The sequence below is a fragment of the Bombina bombina genome, chromosome 3, assembly GCF_027579735.1.
Source record: "Bombina bombina isolate aBomBom1 chromosome 3, aBomBom1.pri, whole genome shotgun sequence".
Lineage (NCBI taxonomy): Eukaryota > Metazoa > Chordata > Amphibia > Anura > Bombinatoridae > Bombina > Bombina bombina.
Window position 1 is genome coordinate 391498888 of NC_069501.1, and position 25251 is coordinate 391524138.

Below are 25251 nucleotides of genomic sequence, written 5' to 3' on the forward strand. Positions count from 1 at the left end.
GTCCCTAATGACAACGAAGCTATCATCTTTCATGAGCGCAAAGATTATCTTCAAATCCCCCAGGACTTCCTTACAGATTTAGGAATAGGGGTTGCCACAGCAACATCACCTACTATCTTAAAACGTGACATCACGTCACCTTTACATAAAAAGGCGCTCTTTTCTTTCAACCAGTAACGCCAACCACACAAACCAGGCAATTAAGGCCTGCAACCGAACAGCTAATTTCTTGCCACTTGGCAAGTTAATATCGTGGGACATCAGTACACTTTGTGATAAAGCGCAAGTACTTTTCTTATCGTTCTTTTATGTTTATTTTATTTGTATCTTTATATTAATTAAGGGAGACGTCCCTTTGTTTTACATTGTATCGATCAAGACACCTTTGTTTTTACTAGTATAATAAATTGTCACTTGGAATTTTCCATTTGAAACCATATTTAAGCCTCTGTTTCTGTTCTGATATATTTATTATTCCTTCTATACACTACCACATATATTATTATTTTATTGATTACAAACTGGATACTTTGTCTTTCGTTTAACTACACATCACTCAGATATACCCGTGCTTTGAGCGCTTAACTTTATTTTTCACATTGCTTTTGCCACATTGTATTCTTGGAGGGGAATTCACTAGTTAAGCTGGGTACAGTCCTTTAGCACCTATAATTTCCTTTTCTCTTAGTGAAATCTTTGCCATACAGTCAAATGCTGAGAGTTAAAGGGACAGTTAAGACTCAAAATAATGTTTAATGAATAGGTTACTTGCCACACGATTTGGGGCACATTGTTCTCCCTGTGCTGCATTCCTCATCGATTATCCATTTTTTTTAAAATAACACCAACTGCCGTTCACAGCCTAAATGGAGTCCTAACTCCTCCTCAATTGACGTAATTTAGAAGCTTATTCTAAGAGCAAATGAGCTGAGTGTCGGCCACGATGTTCACGCCCATTTGCGCATGCGCATTTGTTCCTTATAGTCACTAGCAGCATCATTATAGAAGGAACTGAAATAAGGTTCCTATTTCATTGACCGGTGTTTGCGTAGGTAAGATTTATTTCCCCTTGTAATGAGACACACACTTTACTCATGACAGGATGTTAAAATCTGTGTAGCTGACATCACAGGGGCTTAACTCTTTTTTGATCCTACTAGTATCATGTACACTAGTTACGAGTCAACATGTAAATATAAATGTAATGTGACAAATAAAATAGAACACGTTGTGGCTTTCATTCTCAATTTCTTATAGATTTATCAAACCGGAGAATTGACTAAATGTAAGTGCTAACTGCTAATTCTCTGTTTTTAGATTATTATTTTTCCCCGAAGGTTTCTACTCTTGTATGTTGTGAGAGAATTACTACTAATAATAAGTAAAACAAATAAACCTGGGTTTTTAAAAGGTTCTTTCACACTTACTGCTAAATTTAGCGCATAGAACGTTATAAAAAGTTAAATGAGCAGAGCTATATTTATTTAAATAACCACAATTTTATAATATTCAAAATAATTAAAAAGTAAGTGTGGAATAATTACAGGGAACCAGAAAGCCTGCATGTTAATTTTATGCTCCCATAGCACTTTTGGATTATTGTCATACGATGTACCTTGAATTGCGTTTTAAAGCCATAAGGCTGAGGTACGAGATACAATTGACTGCTCATACTTTGAAAGTATTGGGCTTGTCAGCATTTTACACCTAAACTAAGTAAATCAGCATTTGGCAGTAATCTAACCGTGCCGTGCTCTAAGAAACAGATATTCAGAAGTATAACCTCACATCACAGTGCTTTATATGCAGTCTAACGGCTAGATTTAGAGTTGGGCTGTAGCCGTCAAAACCAGCGTTAGAGGCTCCTAACGCTGGTTTTTACCGCCCTCTGGTATTTGGAGTCAGTCAGGAAAGGGTCTAACGCTCACTTTGCTGCCGCGACTTTTCCATACCGCAGATCCCCCTACGCCATTTGCGTATCCTATCTTTTCAATGGGATCTTTCTAACGCCGGTATTTAGAGTCGTGGCTGAAGTGAGCGTTAGAAATCTAACGACAAAACTCCAGCCGCAAAAAAAAGTCAGTAGTTAAGAGCTTTCTGGGCTAACGCCGGTTTATAAGGCTCTTAACTACTGTGCTATAAAGTACACTAATACCCATAAACTACCTATGTACCCCTAAACCGAGGTCCCCCCACATCGTTGCCACTCTAATTAAATTTTTAGCCCCTAATCTGCCGTCCGCACGCCGCCGCAAGCTAATTTATCCCTATGTACCCCTAATCTGCTGCCCCTAACACCACCGACCCCTATATTATATTTATTAACCCCTAATCTGCCGCCCCCAACGTCGCCGCCACCTACCTACAATTATTAACCCCAAATCTGCCGACCGGACCGCGCCACTATTATCATAAAGTTATTAACCCCTATTCCGCCTCACTCCCGCCTCAATAACCCTATAATAAATAGTATTAACCCCTAATCTTCCCTCCCTAACATCGCTGACACCTAACTTCAAGCATTAACCCCTAATCTGCCGACCGGAGCTCACCGCTACTCTAATAAAATTTTTAACCCCTAAAGCTAATTCTAACCCTAACCCTAACACCCCCTAACTTAAATATAATTTAAATCTAACAAAATAAATTAACTCTTATTATATAAATTATTCCTATTTAAAGCTAAATACTTACCTGTAAAATAAACCCTAATATAGCTACAATATAAATTATAATTATATTGTAGCTATTTTAGGATTTATATTTATTTTACAGGTAACTTTGTAATTATTTTAACCAGGTACAATAGCTATTAAATAGTTAATAACTATTTAATAGTTACCTAGTTAAAATAATTACAAAATTACCTGTAAAATAAATCCTAACCTAAGTTACAATTAAACCTAACACTACACTATCAATAAATAAATTAAATAAAATACCTACAATTACCTACAATTAAACCTAACACTACACTATCAATAAATTAATTAAATAGAATACCTACAAATAAATACATTTAAATAAACTAACTAAAGTACAAAAAATAAAAAAGAACTAAGTTACAAAAAATAAAAAAATATTTACAAACATTAGAAACATATTACAACAATTTTAAACTAATTACACCTACTATAAGCCCCCTAATAAAATAACAAAGACCCCCAAAATAAAAAAATGCCCTACCCTATTCTAAATTTAAAAAGTTCAAAGCTCTTTACCTTACCAGCCCTGAAAAGGGCCATTTGCGGGGCATGCCCCAAAGAAAACTGCTCTTTTGCCTGTAAAAAAAAACATACAATACCCCCCCCAACATTACAACCCACCACCCACATACCCCTAATCTAACCCAAACCCCCCTTAAATAAATCTAACACTAAGCCCCTGAAGATCTTCCTACCTTATCTTCACCATGCCAGGTTCACCGATCCGTCCTCCGAAGTCTTCATCCAAGCCCAAGCGTGGGCTGGCGATCCATAATCCGGCTGAAGTCTTCTATCAAGAGGCGGCTGAAGAGGTCCAGAAGAGGCTCCAAAGTATTCAACCTATCCGGGAAGAAGAGGAGATCCGGACCGGCAACCATCTTGATCCAAGCGGCATCTTCTATCTTCATCCGATGACGAACGGCTCCATCTTGAAGACCTCCAACGTGGATCCATCCTCTTCTTCCGACGTCCAAATGAAGAATGAAGGTTCCTTTAAGGGACGTCATCCAAGATGGCGTCCCTCGAATTCCGATTGGCTGATAAGATTCTATCAGCCAATCGGAATTAAGGTATAAAAATCGGAGGTCTTCAAGATGGAGCCATTCGTCATCGGATGAAGATAGAAGATGCCGCTTCGATCAAGATGGTTGCCGGTCCGGATCTCCTCTTCTTCCCGGATAGGAGGAAGACTTTGGAGCCTCTTCTGGACCTCTTCAGCCGCCGCTTGATAGAAGACTTCAGCCGGATTATGGATCGCCAGCCCACACTTGGGCTTGGATGAAGACTTCGGAGGCTTGGATCAAGACTTCGGAGGACGGATCAATGAACCTGGCATGGTGAAGATAAGGTAGGAAGATCTTCAGGGGCTTAGTGTTAGGTTTATTTAAGGGGGGTTTGGGTTAGATTAGGGGTATGTGGGTGGTGGGTTGTAATGTTGAGGGGGTATTGTATGTTTTTTTTTACAGGCAAAAGAGCAGTTTTCTTTGGGGCATGCCCCGCAAATGGCCCTTTTCAGGGCTGGTAAGGTAAAAGAGCTTTGAACTTTTTAAATTTAGAATAGGGTAGGGCATTTTTTTATTTTGGGGGTCTTTGTTATTTTATTAGGGGGCTTAGAGTAGGTGTAATTAGTTTAAAATTGTTGTAATATTTTTCTAATGTTTGTAAATATTTTTTTATTTTTTGTAATTTAGTTCTTTTTTATTTTTTGTACTTTAGTTAGTTTATTTAAATGTATTTATTTGTAGGTATTGTATTTAATTAATTTATTGATAGTGTAGTGTTAGGTTTAATTGTAGGTAATTGTAGGTATTTTATTTAATTTATTTATTGATAGTGTAGTGTTAGGTTTAATTGTAACTTAGGTTAGGATTTATTTTACAGGTAATTTTGTAATTATTTTAAATATTTTAGCTATTAAATAGTTCTTAACTATTTAATAGCTATTGTACCTGGTTAAAATAAATACAAAGTTGCCTGTAAAATAAATATACTCCTAAAATAGATACAATATAATTATTCGTTATATTGTAGCTATATTAGGGTTTATTTTACAGGTAAGTATTTATCTTTAAATAGGAATAATTTATTTAATAAGAGTTAATTTATTTCATTAGATTTAAATTATATTTAACTTAGGGGGGTGTTAGTGTTAGGGTTAGACTTAGCTTTAGGGGTTAATCTATTTATTAGAGTAGCGGCGAGATCCGGTTGGCAGATTAGGGGTTAATAATTGAAGTTAGGTGTCGGCGATGTTAGGGAGGGCAGATTAGGGGTTAATAATAATATGCAGGGATCAGCGATAGCGGCGGCGGCAGAATAAGGGTTAATAAGTGTAAGGTTAGGGGTGTTTAGACTCGGGTACATGTTAGGGTGTTAGGTGCAGACTTAGGAAGTGTTTCCCCATAGGAAACAATGGGGCTGCGTTAGGAGCTGAACGCTGCTTTTTTGCAGGTGTTAGGTTTTTTTCAGCTCAAACTGCCCCATTGTTTCCTATGGGGGAAATCGTGCACGAGCACGTTTTTGAAGCTGGCCGCGTCCGTAAGCACCGCTGGTATTGAGAGTTGCAGTTGCGGTAAATATGCTATACGCTCCTTTTTTGGAGCCTAACGCAGCCCTTCTGTGAACTCTAAATACCAGTGGTATTTAAAAGGTGCGGCCAGAAAAAAGAACGCGTAGCTAACGCACCCCTTTGGCCGCAAAACTTTAAATCTAGGCGTAAGAGATTTCACGTTAAAATGCAAAAAAACAAAGTATCATTCAAACAGTTGCTACTTTTCTGACTTCCTTGGGATGCTGAAATTAGTCCATAATGAATATATTTTTTAGTTGAACACAATATCAGAAAGCATTTTTCTTTTGTGCCCAATCAAGATGGTCAAACCTCTTTATAACTAAGGTCTAGTGGATCTAAGCATTTGCTGCCTTGTAAAGCCTATGAACCCTTGGCTGCAGCACAAGGCTAAATAATGCACAGAAGAGGATTCTAGAATACAAGAGCTTGATCCTCACTGGTGTTTACATGTATATTGCCCCTGCACTTACTGATCTTCAGCCTTACTTATAGGCTAATATGCCCCCCACACACACAATATATAAAATGATGGTGTATGACCTTTGGCTTTATTGTGCTTTCAAGGTTATTACATTCCTGTACATCATATCTCTGTATTATTTTACAGTATAACTCCTTAGAAATTACTTGTAGCTTCAGGGAAGAGCCTGATTAGCCACAATGTATCCCAGGTATCTGCTGCCTATAGCTGTAAAGAAGGAGGTCTCCTATATTTATTGTATTTTCTTATCTTCTGATATATAAGGGTATAATAAATGTAAGATTGTTGTTTGTTTTGTGATATTCTGATATTATCACTTAGAAAACTATCATTTTGATTGCTATTTCTATCAAATTTGCATGCAGCCTCCCATTTATTTGATTTTACATCCATACCTTGCTGACATTATTACAAAGTACTGAGTATGTTTAGGGTTATCAGCTGTACTCCCCAAAAAATGCTGGATGGCCTGTAGAAGGTAAAGGAAAAAGAACTTGCAACAGCACTACACTGAGGTTGGGGAGTTGCTTAATTATCAGGAGAAATAAATTGTCCTAAGCTTGAGTGCTTATGCATAAATTGACTTGGAAAAAATTGTCAACATAGAAGTTGGGCAAAAGTATGCATCTATATAGCACTTCACTCTCCCTTAATTAATTGAGAAACATAAAAATCGCGGGATATAGTGAGGTGATGTGTTTAAAATTTAACCTTTATTAATTTATGTTAAAATTGCAAAACAAACACAAAAAAAAAACATTTAAAATTACAATAAGATTAGACCAGTAGAGAATTCACTCAGCTACCCCACTAATATTTGTGGGGGGAGAAATGTACTCGTCCTGAGGTAGATGAGAATAAAATTATTGTGTAATGTTGGCACTAATTCCACCCTTATATATGATCTCTTATATGTCTTAGGTATAATGAACCATCTGTATCAATCTAGTGAGGTTCAACAACCAGTGATAGTGCAGGAGATATAACTGTATCTGCTCCTAGTATAAAATACTTGAACACCCATCTATAATGTGGTGTAAATGTACTTAAGAGTGGTAGAGACAAAATTTACTTATCAATATTGTAGATGGATCTAAAATATTTTTTGTCTCACACTCTCTATTTACAGGGCAATAATTATTTAGGTCCTGTGTTTCTAGTCACAGGCTCATATTATTTATTGCTGGATACCTATCTAGGCAATAAGAGGAATAATGAAAATAATAAGAGTTGCAAACTGGTGAAGTGTTTGTCTCAAATTCTGTATATACAATACTTTAGGTCCTGTGTTTCTTGTCACAGGCTCATATTGTTAGATGCAGAGTACCTGTCTAGGCACTTGGAGTGATAATACCTATGATATGACTTGCACATTGGTTATAGAGGGTTAATATAATAAGGAGTGTAAAGTCCACACCAAGATTGACCACCGCATCTTTTGTCAGTGGCTCATATTATCACTGATGAAGTGGATAATGTCTATAAGTAGATGGAAAGATTTGGCCAAATAAAAAACTTGGATTGTTCTGCATTCCTGGCTGCCAAATTGGAAGAACAGATAATAATAATTGTTATGAAAGTACCAGTGGGATATATTATATCATATTCAGTAAATATTTCAACACTCCCCAAGGTACTTAAATCTTCAGGATTAAGCAGATAATATTGTTTATTTTGGATAGATGCCAAAATGGCCAGATTGTACTAGCATAAGGTAATTACATTGTATGCATATTAGATACATTAGTATCCGAATAAATTAGGTCTGAGGACAAGGTTTATAATATACTCCCACGTAGAAAGCTCCTAATGTACATTTAAATATGCTGATAGTTAATGGTTACATGGAAAGAGTAATCCTTTGTAGCTTGTGTGTTATACAGATTAGCCAGAATTGGTTGCTGCAATGCTGTTTTAATAAACGTGGTTAAAGTTGCTCACATAAATTGCTACAATCTGAATTGGCTACTGATAAATATAATTACAAAAGGATATAATGTAAATATAGGTTCCCACTAACTTTACATGTAAATTATATTCGTTGTACACTGGAGCTAGGACATCACTATAAGGCACCAGTGAAATACTACTAGGTAGAACTATTGAGGGTTAACATATATCTCTGATACTGTTACATATATTCTATCATTGTACTTCTATAGTTTTACCCTGTTGAATTAGATAGTCTTATATAAGTATAACTAGGTTCGCTAGTGCTTAAATTAAGATAGAGAGGTAGCGGAGGATTAGCTCATTTACAGTAGAACTAAATAGATTGTTGGCATGGTCTAATTTTAATGCTAAGTTAAAAACTGTTGAGTGTTGAAAAGCATTCAACACCCTCCCCTGACATGTTTCGCCGACAAGGTGGCGGCTTTTTCGAAAAAGACCTTCGAAAAGGCCGCCACCTTGTCGGCGAAACATGTCAGGGGAGGGTGTTGAATGCTTTTCAACACTCAACAGTTTTTAACTTAGCATTAAAATTAGACCATGCCAACAATCTATTTAGTTCTACTGTAAATGAGCTAATCGTCTGCTACCTCTCTATCTTAATTTAAGCACTAGAAAGCAAAGAATTGCACAAGCACCAAGGGTATAAATCAGCTTGTTTGCAGGTGTGCCAACTATTGGACCTGCACCAAGGTCCCAAGAAGTCAGTCCAAAAATAATGATATAGCTGCACCACCAACTGTATTAAAACATCATTATTTTATTGTGCCACTTAAAACAGACAACGTTTCAGACCCATGTCCTTATTCATGTCTAACATACAACTCTAAAAACAAACCTTATAAAGGCTGCAGCTCCACCCACCACACCTGTTCTCACCTGTGTTCAATTAATACAAACTTTTTTGTTTTGCTTAATGCCATCTAGTGGTCATTATTTACATCTCTAATTACATTTATCATAGTTTTTCAACAAAGGACATAATGAGAACAAAAAACTTTTTTCATCATTGTTAATCATACATCAAGTTAATCTACTTAGTACAAAAAATAATTGAATATACACTTATTGTCATTAGTTATTGTATTGCAATGTATTATTTTCAAAAAATAACATACAAAACATAAAAAAGGGGATTTTTTCTTTTCTTAATTCTTTTTCAACATTGCTAATTCAAATATCTTTTGAAGAAAAGCCAATTTTAATTGTTGCCCTTCTAATTAGATCTTATTAAATGGTCATCTTGAAAAAAGAATACTTTTTGTATGTATGTTCGACATGAATAAGGACATGGGTCCGAAACGTTGTCTGTTTTAAGTGGCACAATAAAATAATGATGTTTTAATACAGTTGGTGGTGCAGCTATATCATTATTTTTGGACTGACTTCTTGGGACCTTGGTTCAGGTCCAATAGTTGCGACACCTGCAAACAAGCTGATTTATACCCTTGGTGCTTGTGCAATTCTTTGCTTTCTACAGTTTCATTGCATTAGCTACAGGCACAGGGGACTATGGATGAATCAACAGAAATGGATAAAATTGAGCCACATACCTTTTGCTATACAGAGACTGAAGCGGCTCGCATCACCACCCTAATATGTGGATCCAGGGATTTTCTGCAGACCACCCCATTACAGAAAACTAATAAAGACTTTGAACATCTCAAAAAGAAAAATACTGCATATGAGTTACATGCAGTCACTTTGGCAGAATACCATCGAGTCAAGCGTATACCCAGAGGGCTGCGCATGAACACACAACCGACACTGCTAAAAGAAAATCAAGAATATTGCCAGAAATTTGAAAGAATCCTGAATAAATGCTCCTTTGACCTTATGGTTTTGACTGTGGAGTATTTACAACTAGAGCTGAATAAACAGAAAGAACAGATAGACGCTCTAAAGCAAGAACTCCAAACTAACCTTTCTCCAGATGCCCTGCTGCAATACATAGAGGCAGTCGATAAAGAAGTCCTCAAGCTGAAGGAAGAGATCCAAGAGAGGAAACGAAACAAGTGGAACCGAGATGAGAGGGACTATCAGTCCGGAACCGTATACCGGGGCTTTGGAGGACGGACCGGAAGTGGACCCGGAAGTGCCTGTGGAGCTGGTTCTGGTTACAGACGCCGTGATGCTAGGAATGAGTATGCAGGCTCATGGAGCCAAACCTCTGATTCAGGGTCGGGGGACTCCGATCCGGAAAGAGGCTGCAATGCAGACGGGGCGGCAGGAGATATCAGAGGCGGTGGAGGAATCGGGAACCGCAGGAGAGGTCAGAGGGGCCAGAGGGGTGGAGGCAGGAGCACACACCGGGTGATGACATGCAGCAAACACGGTCAGTAGTGCTCAATTTAAGTACCCACCCTCTGAGACAAGGGGAACAAGAGACATTGTCTAAAGGACTTTCATTTTGTCCAACACAGCAGAGACTTGATACCTTTACATTGCAAAAAGACTTACATCGTTTTTTTAGATCCCTGAAATTAAAGTGTCATTTTTCAGAGGGGAATGTTGGTAATGTAAATTTCTCTGTCAATAAGGATAATGTATGTAACAAACTTGGGCTTAACTCACTAGGTTTATATAATAAAAGCAACTTCACGCCACAAACAGTGAACCCAGGTGTGAGTACATACATACAATTGGTTGAGAATGACATAGGGAAACTCTGTAGAAATGTAGAAAGGAGTTACCCTAAATATGCACATTCAAATCTTAACTTTAATAGAGAGGATTGGAATAATATTAGGAGTCTTAAAGAGAATACAGGCTATATTTTTAAGGAGGCTGATAAGGGTGGTGCTTTAGTGGTCCTTGAGAGATTACTATATACAGGAAATTTTGGGCCAGTTGGTGGATGGTGAAGTGTATCAATTGTTGTCAATTAATCCAATCTTTAAAGTAAAAAAAGAGTTGGAAGCATGTGTCTTAAGGGCTCAGAAGATTGGAGTGATTGACAACAAGACAACAAAATTTATTCTGGATACAGAGGACATTATACCTGTCCTATATATGCTCCCAAAGGTCCATAAAAATTTGGAAAAACCCCCTGGCCACCCCATAGTGGCAGGGGTAGGCTCCACACTATCTAAAGCCTCTATATATTTAGACAGAGTCCTTAGACCCTATACACATTCCACCTCTTATATCAGGGACACAGAAGATTTCATCAATAAACTACAGAATATAGTCCTTGAGAACAATAAAGGTATACTTTATAGTCTTGAAGTTACTAGCCTTTACACCTCAATCACTCATGAGGCGGGTGTAGGGGCAGTGAATAGGTGTTTGGATCAGGATATAACTATCAATAATGACCAGCGAAACTTTGTTCTTGATCTTTTGAATATTGTATTGAGATGTAATTTCTTTCTTTTCAAGATAACTTTTATCTGCAATTACAGGGTACGGCCATGGGTTCCAATGTTGCCCCAACCTATGCAAACATTTATATGAACACATTTGAACAGTATTTTGTTTATAACCATCAATTGTTTCATCTATATATTGCGCAACCTGGTGGCGGTATATAGATGATATTTTTGGCATTTGGTTGGGGGACATTGGAACCCTGGAACAGTTTGTTAATGAACTCAACAGTGCTACACAGCATATAAAGTTCAAACTCACCATAAGTGAGGAAAGGATTGATTTCCTGGATACCTCAGTGTACAAACAAGATGGGCTGTTAGCTGTAGACCTTTTTAAAAAACAGACAGATTATAATAATCTACTGCACTATAAGAGTGCGCATTCTCGTGCTCTGTTAAAAAGTTTACCCAAAAGCCAATTTATGCGAGTAAGACGAATTGTCTCAGATGAAAATTTGGTAAAAGAAAGATTATTGGAAATGGGTGAACACTTTAAACAGAGGGGATACCCAAGTAACTTAATTGAACAGGGGATTAAAGATGTACTGCAGATCCCTAGGACAGAATTACTTAAGGACAAAATGAGAAATAAGAAGGATAAAAGAATGATCTTTGTTAATGAATATTCTCCTTGGAGTAACCAAATACAAAAAGTACTAAAAAAACATTGGCACATTTTACAAATTTCTAATCCAAATGTTGAAGAATTCTCTAGTCCCCCCATGGCTGCCTTTAAAAGGGGCAAGAACCTTAAAGATACATTGGTTAAAGCTGATGTGGGCCCAAGGGGTAGAATTACCCAGGGACACATTGGGCATAAAAACTTGGGATGTTTTCCATGCCTTAATTGTCAAAACTGCAATAGTATCATTAAAGGCCCCATTTTTACCCATCCCTCGTTGGGTAAGAAATATAAACTTAAGGATTACTATACTTGTAACTCTAAGTTCGTGGTGTATCTAATTAAATGCCCATGTGGTTTGGGGTATGTGGGCGAGACCACCAAGAGGGTATGGGAGCGTATTAACCAACACAAAAGTAATATCAGGACAGGAAAATTGGATGCTCCTGTATCCCACCATTTTATAACTGCTGGACACCAGATTAATCAGCTTAGATTCCAGGTGTTAGAACATATTAGTCTTCCTAGGAGGGGTGGTAATAGGGTTAGGTTGTTAAAGTATAGAGAATTATACTGGATTCATGAACTGGGGACTATGATACCCAATGGGATGAATAGGGAAATGGATTGGAGTGTATGTCAGTAAATATGGATGATTAGGTACTTGACAGTAGTTTAACTGGCAGGTTTTTCTTAAAAAATGTTGGCTTTAAAACTTCAGGGATACGGATAGTTACATTTACTCAGTTCTTTTGATATCTTTTGTTGAAAGTCTTTTTTGGATAGATTGGAATTTAAATTCATTTAGCTAATACCTTTTTAAATGTAATGATGAACATGTAAAAAGATTTAAGAACTGGCATAAATTTTATAAAAAAATAATTTTTTTTAGGTTGACCTTTTTGTTTTTTAATCCTTTGTTGAAGGACGTTCTTGGTAATTGTTTAAGAGCTCCAAAAAGTATTCTTTTTTCAAGATGACCATTTAATAAGATCTAATTGGAAGGGCAACAATTAAAATGGGCTTTTCTTCAAAATATATTTGAATTAGCAATGTTGAAAAAGAATTAAGAAAAGAAAAAAATCTCCTTTTTTATGTTTTGTATGTTATTTTTTGAAAATAATACATTGCAATACAATAACTAATGACAATAAGTGTATATTCAATTATTTTTTGTACTAAGTAGATTAACTTGATGTATGATTAACAATGATGAAAAAGTTTTTTGTTCTCTTTATGTCCTTTGTTGAAAAACTATGATAAATGTAATTAGAGATGTAAATAATGACCACTAGATGGCATTAAGCAAAACAAAAAAGTTTGTATTAATTGAACACAGGTGAGAACAGGTGTGGTGGGTGGAGCTGCAGCCTTTATAAGGTTTGTTTTTAGAGTTGTATGTTAGACATGAATAAGGACATGGGTCCGAAACGTTGTCTGTTTTAAGTGGCACAATAAAATAATGATGTTTTAATACAGTTGGTGGTGCAGCTATATCATTATTTTTAATTTAAGCACTAGCGAACCTAGTTATACTTATATAAGACTATCTAATTCAACAGGGTAAAACTATAGAAGTACAATGATAGAATATATGTAACAATATCAGAGATATATGTTAACCCTCAATAGTTCTACCTAGTAGTATTTCGCTGGTGCCTTATAGTGATGTCCTAGCTCCAGTGTACAACGAATATAATTTACATGTAAAGTTAGTTGGAACCTATATTTACATTATATCCTTTTGTAATTATATTTATCAGTAGCCAATTCAGATTGTAGCAATTTATGTGAGCAACTTTAACCACGTTTATTAAAACAGCATTGCAGCAACCAATGCTGGCTAATCTGTATAACACACAATCTACAAAGGATTACTCTTTCCATGTAACCATTAACTATCACCATATTTAAATGTACATTAGGAGCTTTCTATGTGGGAGTATATTATAAACCTTGTCCTCAGGCCTAATTTATTCGTATACTAATGTATCTAATATGCATACAATGTAATTACCTTATGCTAGTACAATCTGGCCATTTTGGCATATATCCAAAATAAACAATATTATCTGCTTAATCCTGAAGATTTAAGTACCTTGGGGAGTGTTGAAATATTTACTGAATATGATATAATATATCCCACTGGTACTTTCATAACAATTATTATTATCTGTTCTGCCAATTTGGCAGCCAGGAATGCAGAACAATCCAAGTTTTTTATTTGGCCAAATCTTTCCATCTACTTATAGACATTATCCACTTCATCAGTGATAATATGAGCCACTGAAAAAAGACGCGGTGGTCAATCTTGGTGTGGACTTTACACTCCTTATTATATTAACCCTCTATAACCAATGTGCAAGTCATATCATAGGTATTATCACTCCAAGTGCCTAGACAGGTACTCTGCATCTAACAATATGAGCCTGTGACAAGAAACACAGGACCTAAAGTATTGTATATACAGAATTTGAGACAAACACTTCACCAGTTTGCAACTCTTATTATTTTCATTATGACTCTTATTGCCTAAATAGGTATCCAGCAATAAATAATATGAGCCTGTGACTAGAAACACAGGACCTAAATAATTATTGCCCTGTAAATAGAGAGTGTGAGACAAAAATATTTTAGATCCATCTACAATATTGATAAGTAAATTTTGTCTCTACCACTCTTAAGTACATTTACACCACATTATTGATGGTGTTCAAGTATTTTATACTAGGAGCAGATACAGTTATATCTCCTGCACTATCACTGGTTGTTGAACCTCACTAGATTGATACAGATGGTTCATTATACCTAAGACATATAAGAGATCATATATAAGGGTGGAATTAGTGCCAACATTATACGATCATTTTATTCTCATCTACCTCAGGACGAGTACATTTCTCCCCCCACAAGTATTAGTGGGGTAGCTGAGTGAATTCTCTACTGGTCTAATCTTATTGTAATTTTAAATGTTTTTTTGTTGTGTTTGTTTTGCAATTTTAACATAAATTAATAAAGGTTAAATTGTAAACACATCACCTCACTATATCCTGCGATTTTGATGTTTCTCAATTAATTAAGGGAGAGTGAAGTGCTATATAGATGCATACTTTTGCCCAACTTCTATATTGACAATTTTTTCCAGGCCTGTAGAAGGTGACTGTGTGCACAGTGATAGGTGAAGTCACAAATGAACCCTCTCTGAAGCTTATTGTATTGTGTGTTTATTGTAGAAATCTATAATAGAGTGGCACAAATAGAAGGAATGGAAAACCACAAGAAAGATAAATAAATTATTAATATAATCTGTGTGGACAAATAACCTTGATTGTGACTTTGTTGCACCACTCAAGCAAGTTATTTATATGAACATCTTTTGATGAATATCTGTAGATAGCTGTAGAACAGACAACAGCAATAACAAATGATACAATAAACACTTCCTACAGTCCATCCACCACTTTTGTGGAGTACAGCTGATAACCCTAAACATACTCAGCACTTTGTAATCACTTCAGCAAGGTATGGCAGAAGATGAATGGATGTAAAATCAAATAAATGGGAGGCTGCATTGCAGAACACAGAGGGCAGAGCAAGTACAGCTGGCTGGTCTAGCACATACAGATCAGCTGAATGGCACTCTAAAATACAATTTTATAAAAAATGCTAGTTTCTAACATGTGTTTGACTGTGTTACAAGTTTTTCTTCTGTGCCACACTACATGAGGCTACAGCCAATGAGAAGCTGTCATACATATGTATGCTTCAATCACTGGCTGTATCCTCATTTAGAGCAGAATAGGGGGTGTTACCATATTCTCCTCTTACAAAGCTTTACAGGCGTCAGTCCACATACAAACATAAACATGCATACAAACACACACATACAAGCACATACACCCACATACACCCTTTGCACATACACATGCATACAACACACACACACACATAAACATACATACAAACACAAACATACAAGCACATACACCATGCGCACATACACATACATACATACAACACACACATAAACATACATACCCACATACAACACATATGTACATACAACACAAATACACATATAGATATACAAACACATTCACAAACATTTCAGGTGCAGCCAAAAAGTGGCATTAGGCAGGCCACAAAATCCCACCCACCAATGCTTCATTTAAAAAATATGACATTATTTTTTCTATATGAAAATTACAAAATATATACACATAAATACCACCATACATAATGTAGAAAGGGATTATGGGATATAAATATTTATAATTACTCACTATGTGTTATATTCATACGTACAGTGAGTCTGTTCTGCTAGGTATGTAATAACAGCTATTTTCTTCATCCCTTCCACTTTGCATGTGTTTACTGTAAGCCCCCAGTACAATGTGTGTGCACATAGTTTACATTTCTATTTTTATTTTACAACCCTCAGTCAGTAGAGGACTGTCTGCAAACCACTTACACTTCTGACTCCGGTGTTCTCAGTTCTGGAGACAACGTACCGTGAGGATCCTCTGAGGTATACATTGGAATTCCTTATCCCAGACAAGATAATTCTGCATAGTGTACAGCATCAGGCTTGTGTGAGTATTTCAATCGGTTGGCATCACCATACTTTCACTCATCACTTAGGTCAGTCTTATTATATCACCTTCATTCAATCTTATCTTCACCTTTCTTTGTTTTGTGAATCCAGTTAAAAATTCTGAATACCGTCTAGTAATGTTCTAAACAGAACTTTGTATGTAATCCAAATCAAATTTTACATGATGTGTTTCATATGTCCGTATTTTGTTAGCCCAGACCGTTTGACAAGTGACAGTCCATTTAAAAAAAAAAAAAAAAAAACATATGACCTAACAATTTTTTTTTTATAACTACACTACTACATTACTACAGTACTAGATTAAATATATGTATGTGATGTTGACCTAAAAAAGATTGTTTTATCAATGACCCCCCTTCCTCTGGTTAGTACTCACCTCCTGGTCAAAAATTTGCCAGTCAGCCCCTGCCATTCAATAAGAAAGAGAAAACACACTATTTGAACCGTTTAACACCTTTATTTTACGGTTGTATTGTAAGACAAGTCATTTACCGGTTCTATTCACAGACATTGATTTTTACACAACAACTAAAAATTTTCACTATATATACCATTCCTGTGTCTCAAAACATGCTACATCACAGCATGTCTCTTCAAATTCCAGTCTTCTACATTTTTTTTTTTTTTTTTTTTTAAATACTAAGCTGCTTTCATTTTGGTAATTATTCTGATTTTTATGTCTTTCAGCACCATAGTCCTGATCTCTTTGACGCTATCTTACCCTGATCTGGATTTCCAGAGGATCCATCCCAGGATTACCCCCCAAGAGGAGTGTTCCTCCACAGACAAAACACCTTAGTGGTAAATATGAAACCAAAAATGCATTTTTGATTAAACAGAACACATTGTTAGGACCCAGGTAAAGAAGGGGCCGTGGCGTGGCACCTGGGCTTATCATCATTTGGCCAACTTGGTTTGGAATGCATTTTTTAATTTGGCCAACTGTTGTAACTAACCCTTCTGTTTTCCTATGCACTATGTCAAACTAAAATTGCAGAATATATAAATGTGACCAAAAACTTACTTAGGGTTTACATGTTACACTGTGTATGTTCACTGTTTACAATGTCTTCAATCTATTATTTGTGTTTTATGTTATTTCAACGTTATTATTCTTATTTTTTTGTCTCAACCTGCTATTTATAGTTTGATTGACGAAAAATATACCATGTGAGTATATTTTGAATTCCAGTCTTCTACATCATTGGTTTTTTGGGGGGAAAATGTAAGCTGCTGTCATTTTGTTCATTATTATGATTTTTATGTCTTTCACCAGACTCCTGATCTCTTTGACGCCATCTTCGCCTGATCTTGATTTTCAGAGGACCTCTCCCAGCATTACCCACCAAGAGGAGTGTCCATCCATGGACAAAACACCCTAGTGGTAAATTATTTGAATAATAATTGTATGGTTGTTTTTTGTGCTGTTTACAAGTAGCACATAGAATGTTGTCTGTCAGTTTGTGTATGTATGTCTGTCATAGACTCTTTGGCCTCTAGTTATCAAGCCGTCAACCTCAAATACGCTGGAATTCCGCAGCATATTTGTGGCGAAGCTAATTCGCCTGAGTTATCAAAGGCTAGAGACCGGCAAAAGTAGAATTTAGTGATGTAAGCTTTGATCCGCCGGACTCAGTCCGACACAGATCGATTCTTACGTCACTCCAGATGTTCCGCACACAAGTGCGGCATAATCTGACTACTTTTGCTAGTTATCAAATGACTAGCAGATACGCTCAGCACTTTTCCGGCCCAGCGTACCTGGTTTTTAATCCGCCGCCCTGGAGGCGGCGGATCCCATAGGAATCAATGGGAGTCTGACCATAGCGAAAGTACAAGTTCTCTGCTGCCAGACATCCCATTGATTCCTAGGGGAAACGTCTACACCTAACACCCTAACATGTATCCCGAGTCTTAACACCCCTAATCTGTCCCCCCTACACCGCCGCAACTAAATAAATATATTACCCCATAAACCGCCGCTCCCGGAGCCCGCCGCAACTATATTAAACATGTTAACCCCCTATACCGGCACCCCCGGAGCCCCCCGCAACAAAATAAAGTTACTAACCCCTAAACCGCCGTTCCTAGACCCCGCCGCAACTCTTATAAATTTATTAACCCCTAAACCGCCGCAAGCTACTCTATACATATTAACCCCTAAACCGCCGCTCCCGGACACCGCCGCAACCTACATTATACCTAGAAACCCCTATCCTGACCCCCTACACCGCTGCCCTCTATAATAAAGTTATTAACCCCTAATCTGCCCCCCCTACACCGTCACCACCTATAATACATTTATTAACCCCTATCCTGCCCCCCCTACACCGCCGCCACTGTAATAAAATTATTAACCCCTAAACCTAAGTCTAACACTAACCCTAAAACCCCCCTAACTTAAATATTAATTAAATACATCTAAATAATATTTATATTATTAACTAAATGAATCCTAATTAAAACTAAATACTTACCTTTAAAATAAACCCTAATATAGCTACAATATAAATAATAATTATATTGTAGATATCTTAGGATTTATTTTTATTTTACAGGCATCTTTCAATTTATTTTAACTAGGTACAATAGCTATTAAATAGTTATTAACTATTTAATAGCTTACCTAGTTAAAATAAAGAGAAATTTACCTGTCAAATAAAAACTAACCTAAGTTACAATTACACCTAACACTACACTATACTTTAATAAATTATTCCTATTTAAAACTAAATACTTACCTGTAAAATAAACCCTAATATAGCTTCAATGTAATTAATAATTACATTGTAGCTATTTTAGGATTTATATTTATTCTACAGGTAACTTTGTATATATTTTAGCTAGTTAGAATAGTTATTAAATAGTTATTAACTATTTAATAACTACCTAGCTAAAAGAAATACAAAATTACCTGTAAAAGAAATCCTAACCTAAGTTACAATTAAACCTAACACTACACTATCATTAAATAAATTAAATAAATTAAATACAAATAACTACAATTAAATACAATTACATAAACTAACTAAAGTACAAAAAAAAGCTAAGTTACAAAAAATAAAAAAATAGGTTACAAACATTTAAAAAATATTACAACAATATTAAGCTAATTACACCTAATCTAAGCCCCCTAATAAAATAACAAAGCCCCCCAAAATAAAAAAATTCCCTACCCTATTCTACATTAAAAAAGTTCAAAGCTCTTTTACCTTACCAGCCCTTAAAAGGGCCTTTTGTGGGGCATGCCCCAAAGAAAACTGCTCTTTTGCCTGTAAAAGAAAAATACAACCCCCCAACATTAAAACCCACCACTTACATACCCCTAATCTAACCCAAACCCCCCTTAAAATAACCTAACACTAATCCCCTGAAGATCATCCTACCTTGAGTCGTCTTCACTCAGCCGAGCCACCGATGGAACTGAAGAGGAGATCCGGAGCGGCAGAAGTGATCCTTTAAGGGGCGCTGAAGAAATCTTCCATCCGATGAAGTGATCCTCCAAGCGCGGCTGAAGAATTCTTCCATCCAGGCGATGTCATCTTCCAAGCGGCGCTGAAGAAGTTTTCTATCCAGGCGATGTCATCTTTTTCCTACCTTAATTCCGATTGGCTGATAGAATCCTATCAGCCAATTGGAATTGAAGGGACGCCATCTTGGATGACGTCCCTTAAAGGAGCCTTCATTCGTCGGTAGTCCGTCGGGGAAGAAGGATATTCCGCGTCGGCGGGATGAAGATGGATCCTGAAGAAAGAAGATTGAAGACCCCGCTTGGAAGATGACATCGCCCGGATAGAAGACTTCTTCAGCGCCGCTTGGAGGATCACTTCATCGGATGGAAGATTTCTTCAGCGCCCCTTGAAGGATCACTTCTGCCGCTCCGGATCTCCTCTTCAGTTCCATCGGTGGCTTGGCTGAGTGAAGACGACTCATCTTCAGGGGATTAGTGTTAGGTTATTTTAAGGGGGGTTTGGGTTAGATTAGGGGTATGTGGGTGGTGAGTTTTAATGTTTGGGGGGGTTGTATTTTTCTTTTACAGGCAATTGAGCAGTTTTCTTTGGGGCATGCCCCACAAAAGGCCCTTTTAAGGGCTGGTAAGGTAAAAGAGCTTTGAAATTTTTTAATGTAGAATAGGGTAGGGAATTTTTTTTATTTTGGGGGCTTTGTTATTTTATTAGGGGGCTTAGATTAGGTGTAATTAGCTTAAAATTGTTGTAATATTTTTTAAATGTTTGTAAACTATTTTTTTATTTTTTGTAACTTAGCTTTTTTTGTACTTTGGTTAGTTTATGTAATTGTATTTAATTTTAGTTATTTGTATTTAATTTATTTAATTTATTTAATGATAGTGTAGTGTTAGGTTTAATTGTAACTTAGGTTAGGATTTATTTTACAGGTAATTTTGTATTATTTTTAGCTAGGTAGTTATTAAATAGTTAATAACTATTTAATAACTATTCTAACTAGCTAAAATAAATACAAAGTTACCTGTAAAATAAATATAAATCCTAAAATAGCTACAATGTAATTATTAATTACATTGTAGCTATCTTAGGGTTTATTTTACAGGTAAGTATTTAGTTTTAAATAGGAATAATTTATTAAAGTATAGTGTAGTGTTAGGTGTAATTGTAACTTAGGTTAGTTTTTATTTGACAGGTAAATTTCTCTTTATTTTAACTAGGTAGCTATTAAATAGTTAATAACTATTTAATAGCTATTGTACCTAGTTAAAATAAATTGAAAGATGCCTGTAAAATAAAAATAAATCCTAAGATAGCTACAATATAATTATTATTTATATTGTAGCTATATTAGGGTTTATTTTAAAGGTAAGTATTTAGTTTTAAATAGGATTCATTTAGTTAATAATATAAAAATTATTTAGATGTCATTAATTAATATTTAAGTTAGGGGGGTGTTAGGGTTAGTGTTAAACTTAGGTTTAGGGGTTAATACATTTATTACAGTGGCGGCGGTGTAGTGGGGGGCAGGATAGGGGTTAATAAATGTATTATAGGTGGCGACGGTGTAGGGGGGGCAGATTAGGGGTTAATAAATTTAATATAGGTTGCGGCAGGGTCCGGGAGTGGCGGTTTAGGGGTTAAACTATTTATTTAGTTGTGGCAAGGTGCGGGATCAGCAGGATAGGGGTTAATAACTTTATTATAGAGGGTGGCGGTATAGGGGGGGCAGGATAGGGGTTACCAGGTATAATGTAGGTTGCGGCGGGGTCTAGGAGCGGCGGTTTAGGGGTTAATACATTTATAAGAGTTGCGGCGGGGTCTAGGAGCGGCGGTTTAGGGGTTAGTAACTTTATTTAGTTGCGGGGGGCTCCGGGGGTGCCGGTATAGGGGGTAGAACAGTGTAGTTTACTGTGAGTGCTTAGTGACAGGCTAGCAATAAAGCTGTCAAAAAGCCGAAGAGCAGCGAGATCGGATGAGTGATATTTCTCACAGTCTGCTGCTCATCGCCCCGTACTTGGTGCGCGGCTTTTTGACAGATTTATTGATAACTTAGGCAAATTTTTTCAGGTCTGCGGTGGCGATGGTAGGTGTTGGTATTGGGCCGGCGAAGTAAGAAAAGTTGACACGTTGATAACTACCCCCCTTTGTGTGTGTTTATAACGTATATATTGTAATAGTATTGGGAGAGACTGAATGAAAGCACGTGTAATGCAAGCCAGATGGGACCTTATATTATCATCCCCCAGGCCCTTACACTGTTTGGAGATTTATGTGAGCAAGCTGCGTGTGTGTGTATATATATATATATAGAATTTCTATCCCAAACTAATTAAAATTAGGGTTCACAGCAAACCTCTCATATTGTCATGCACTTGGATAGTCTATATATGACTTTATGTTTATGGGACGTATTAGTATTCATACACTATGACAGGAGTGGGTCATTCAGAAGAGGGGGTCTGTGGAGGAGATTATGTAAGTGTCACATCCTTCACCAAACCGGTTATTTATTCTGCAACAGACATCTTGTCTGGGAGACATCACCTCTATATTGTCTAACGATTTGCAAAATGCCAGTGAATACTATTATTGGATATTTTAATTGTATTGGGAGAGAATGAATGAATGCACGTGTGATGCAAGACAGGTGTCTGTGGAGGGGAGTACATAAGTGTCAGTTCCTTCACCAAATCTAAAACTTGATTGCATAAACTACAACTTGATTGTGTTCATACACTATGACAGGCGTGGGTCATTCAGAAGAGGGGTCTGTGGAGGGGATTATGTAAGTGTCACATCCTTCAACAAACATGTTATTTATTCTGCAACAGACATCTTGTCTGGGAGACATCACCCCTATATTGTCTAACGATTTGCAGAATGCCAGTGAATACTATTACATATTTTAATTGTATTGGCAGAAAGAGACACGGAGAGGCAGAGAGAGACACAGAGACACAGAGAGAGGCACAGAGACACAGAGAGAGACACAGAGACACAGAGAGAGACACAGAGAGAGACACACACACACAGAGAGACACACACACAGAGAGAGACACACACAGAGAGACACTCACACAGAGAGAGACACACACAGAGAGAGACACACACACACAGAGACACACACAGAGACACACACACACACACACACACACAGAGAGAGAGACACACAGAGAGAGACACACACACACATAGAGAGACACACACACACAGAGACACACACACACACACACACACAGAGACACACACACACAGAGAGACACACACACACAGAGAGAGACACACACACAGAGAGAGAGAGACAGAGAGAGAGAGACACACACACACATAGAGAGACACACACACACAGAGACACACACAGAGACACACACACACACAGAGACACACACACACAGAGAGACACACACATACAGAGACACACACACAGAGAGACACACACACAGAGAGAGACACACACAGAGAGACACACACAGAGAGAGACATACACACACAGAGAGAGACACACACACACACACATGTAGAGTTTTCAGTAAATGGACACTATAGTCATCACAACCATAGTGTCACTTAAAGAACACGTTTTCTCCATCACTGACATGTACACAGACCTATTGTATGAAGCACATACATGTATACTTTGCATATTAAAAACCATCATATCACAAATCTCAATGTGCACATGCATGTTATAGAGTTTGACATGAGAATGTGGATAGGCCCTAGCATGTACATTGTATGCCCACATGGATATATATCTGACTGTACTAATCCCTCTCATCATTTGACTCCTCCACAGAACCTTCTGTCACCAGGGTGCCAACGCCCATGCATCCAGCACAGGAACAAAGTATGTCTCCACCTCGACCACCGGTCCGGAGAGTCCAGCAGGAGTATGCCAGGCATGACCTAGGTTGGACTGCCTCAATTGATAATCCCAATGTTATGCCACCAGCATTACAGGAGGATACCTGGCAGGAGCCCTGGCCGGAGGACTATTCCTTTGGCTTGGAGGGGGAGCCAAGCCAGCCCCGAAGGGTAGATGTCTTTACCCCCCCACAACAATATCATACCACTCAGGGATTCTACCAGCAGGCTGAGTGGATGCACACCAGCAGGCAATGGGACTATCAGTCCATCCGGACATCTGCACCATCGGCTGCAGTTGGAAGAGCTCCACCAGCTGAGATTCCAGTGCCTGCACCCCCAGCTGAGATTCCAGTGCCTGCACCCCCAGCTGAGATTCCAGTGCCTGCACCCCCAGCTGAGATTCCGGTGCCTGCACCCCCAGCTGAGATTCCAGTGCCTGCACCCCCAGGTGAGATTCCGGTGCCTGCACCCCCAGCTGAGATTCCAGTGCCTGCACCCCCAGCTGAGATTACACAGCCTGCACCCCCAGCTGATGATCGATAAATGGAACCGGTGCCTAGAGTCCCTGCTGGGGAAGAGCCCATGGATCCACTGACTTCCGCCATGGGCGATGAATACATTTCCCTACAGAGGAGGCAAACAGTGACCTGCGAGAGTCTCACGTCAATCTGCGAGAGAATGCAGAGGGACCAAAACAGGTTCTATAGGAGCCAACAGACATTACAACAGCGTTCCATTGAGCTGCAAAGGGACATGGCAGCATCTTTAACTGCTATGGTACAAAACCAATCGCAAATGCTGAGAGTCATTTCTGACATGCAAATCCAGAGTGACAACAGATGGAGGGAACAGAACCAACTGTTGGGTGTGTTGGTGGAGCATTTCAACCACCAGCAGGATATTGCCTCCAGCATCTCATCTGTGACCAGCACTCCTGCAGGATCCACTGGATCCAGATAACCCAGGAGAGGCAGGAGACCCACTCCAGGCCCCTCAGCCCCCTCATCTAAGAGGCCTAAACGAAAATAAATCTTGTTATATTTCATCCTAAATCTTGTCCTCTGTTATTTACCATATAATTGTCATCCACATCCATGTGATGTGTGTTTTAGTACAGTAATATTGTTGAAACATAATAATACCTGTGTTGAAATGGACCACAAATGTATTATCATGTTTATGACATATTCCTGTTCGATAAACCACATCACAACTGAACGGTACATATAGTAATATTCACTTCTAAGATGTAAATCAAGGTTTATCACATCCAATATAAATTGACACGTGGGTATATATAACTAATAATGTATTTACAGAAGGTGTGAACATAAGGTATAAATATCCATTATCCTCATTATTAATGATAGTCAATAAATCATAGTGAACTAAACATGAATGAAACAAATGAGAAATATACAATAATTAGGGTTGTTAAAGGGACATGAAAGCCAAATGTTTTAAATCATGATTTGTAAAGAGCATACAATTATAAACAACTTTCTAATTTTCTTCTATTATTTAGTTTTCTTCATTCTCTTGATATTCTGTGCTGAAAAGCATATCTAGATATGCTTTTCATCAAACAATATCAAAGAATA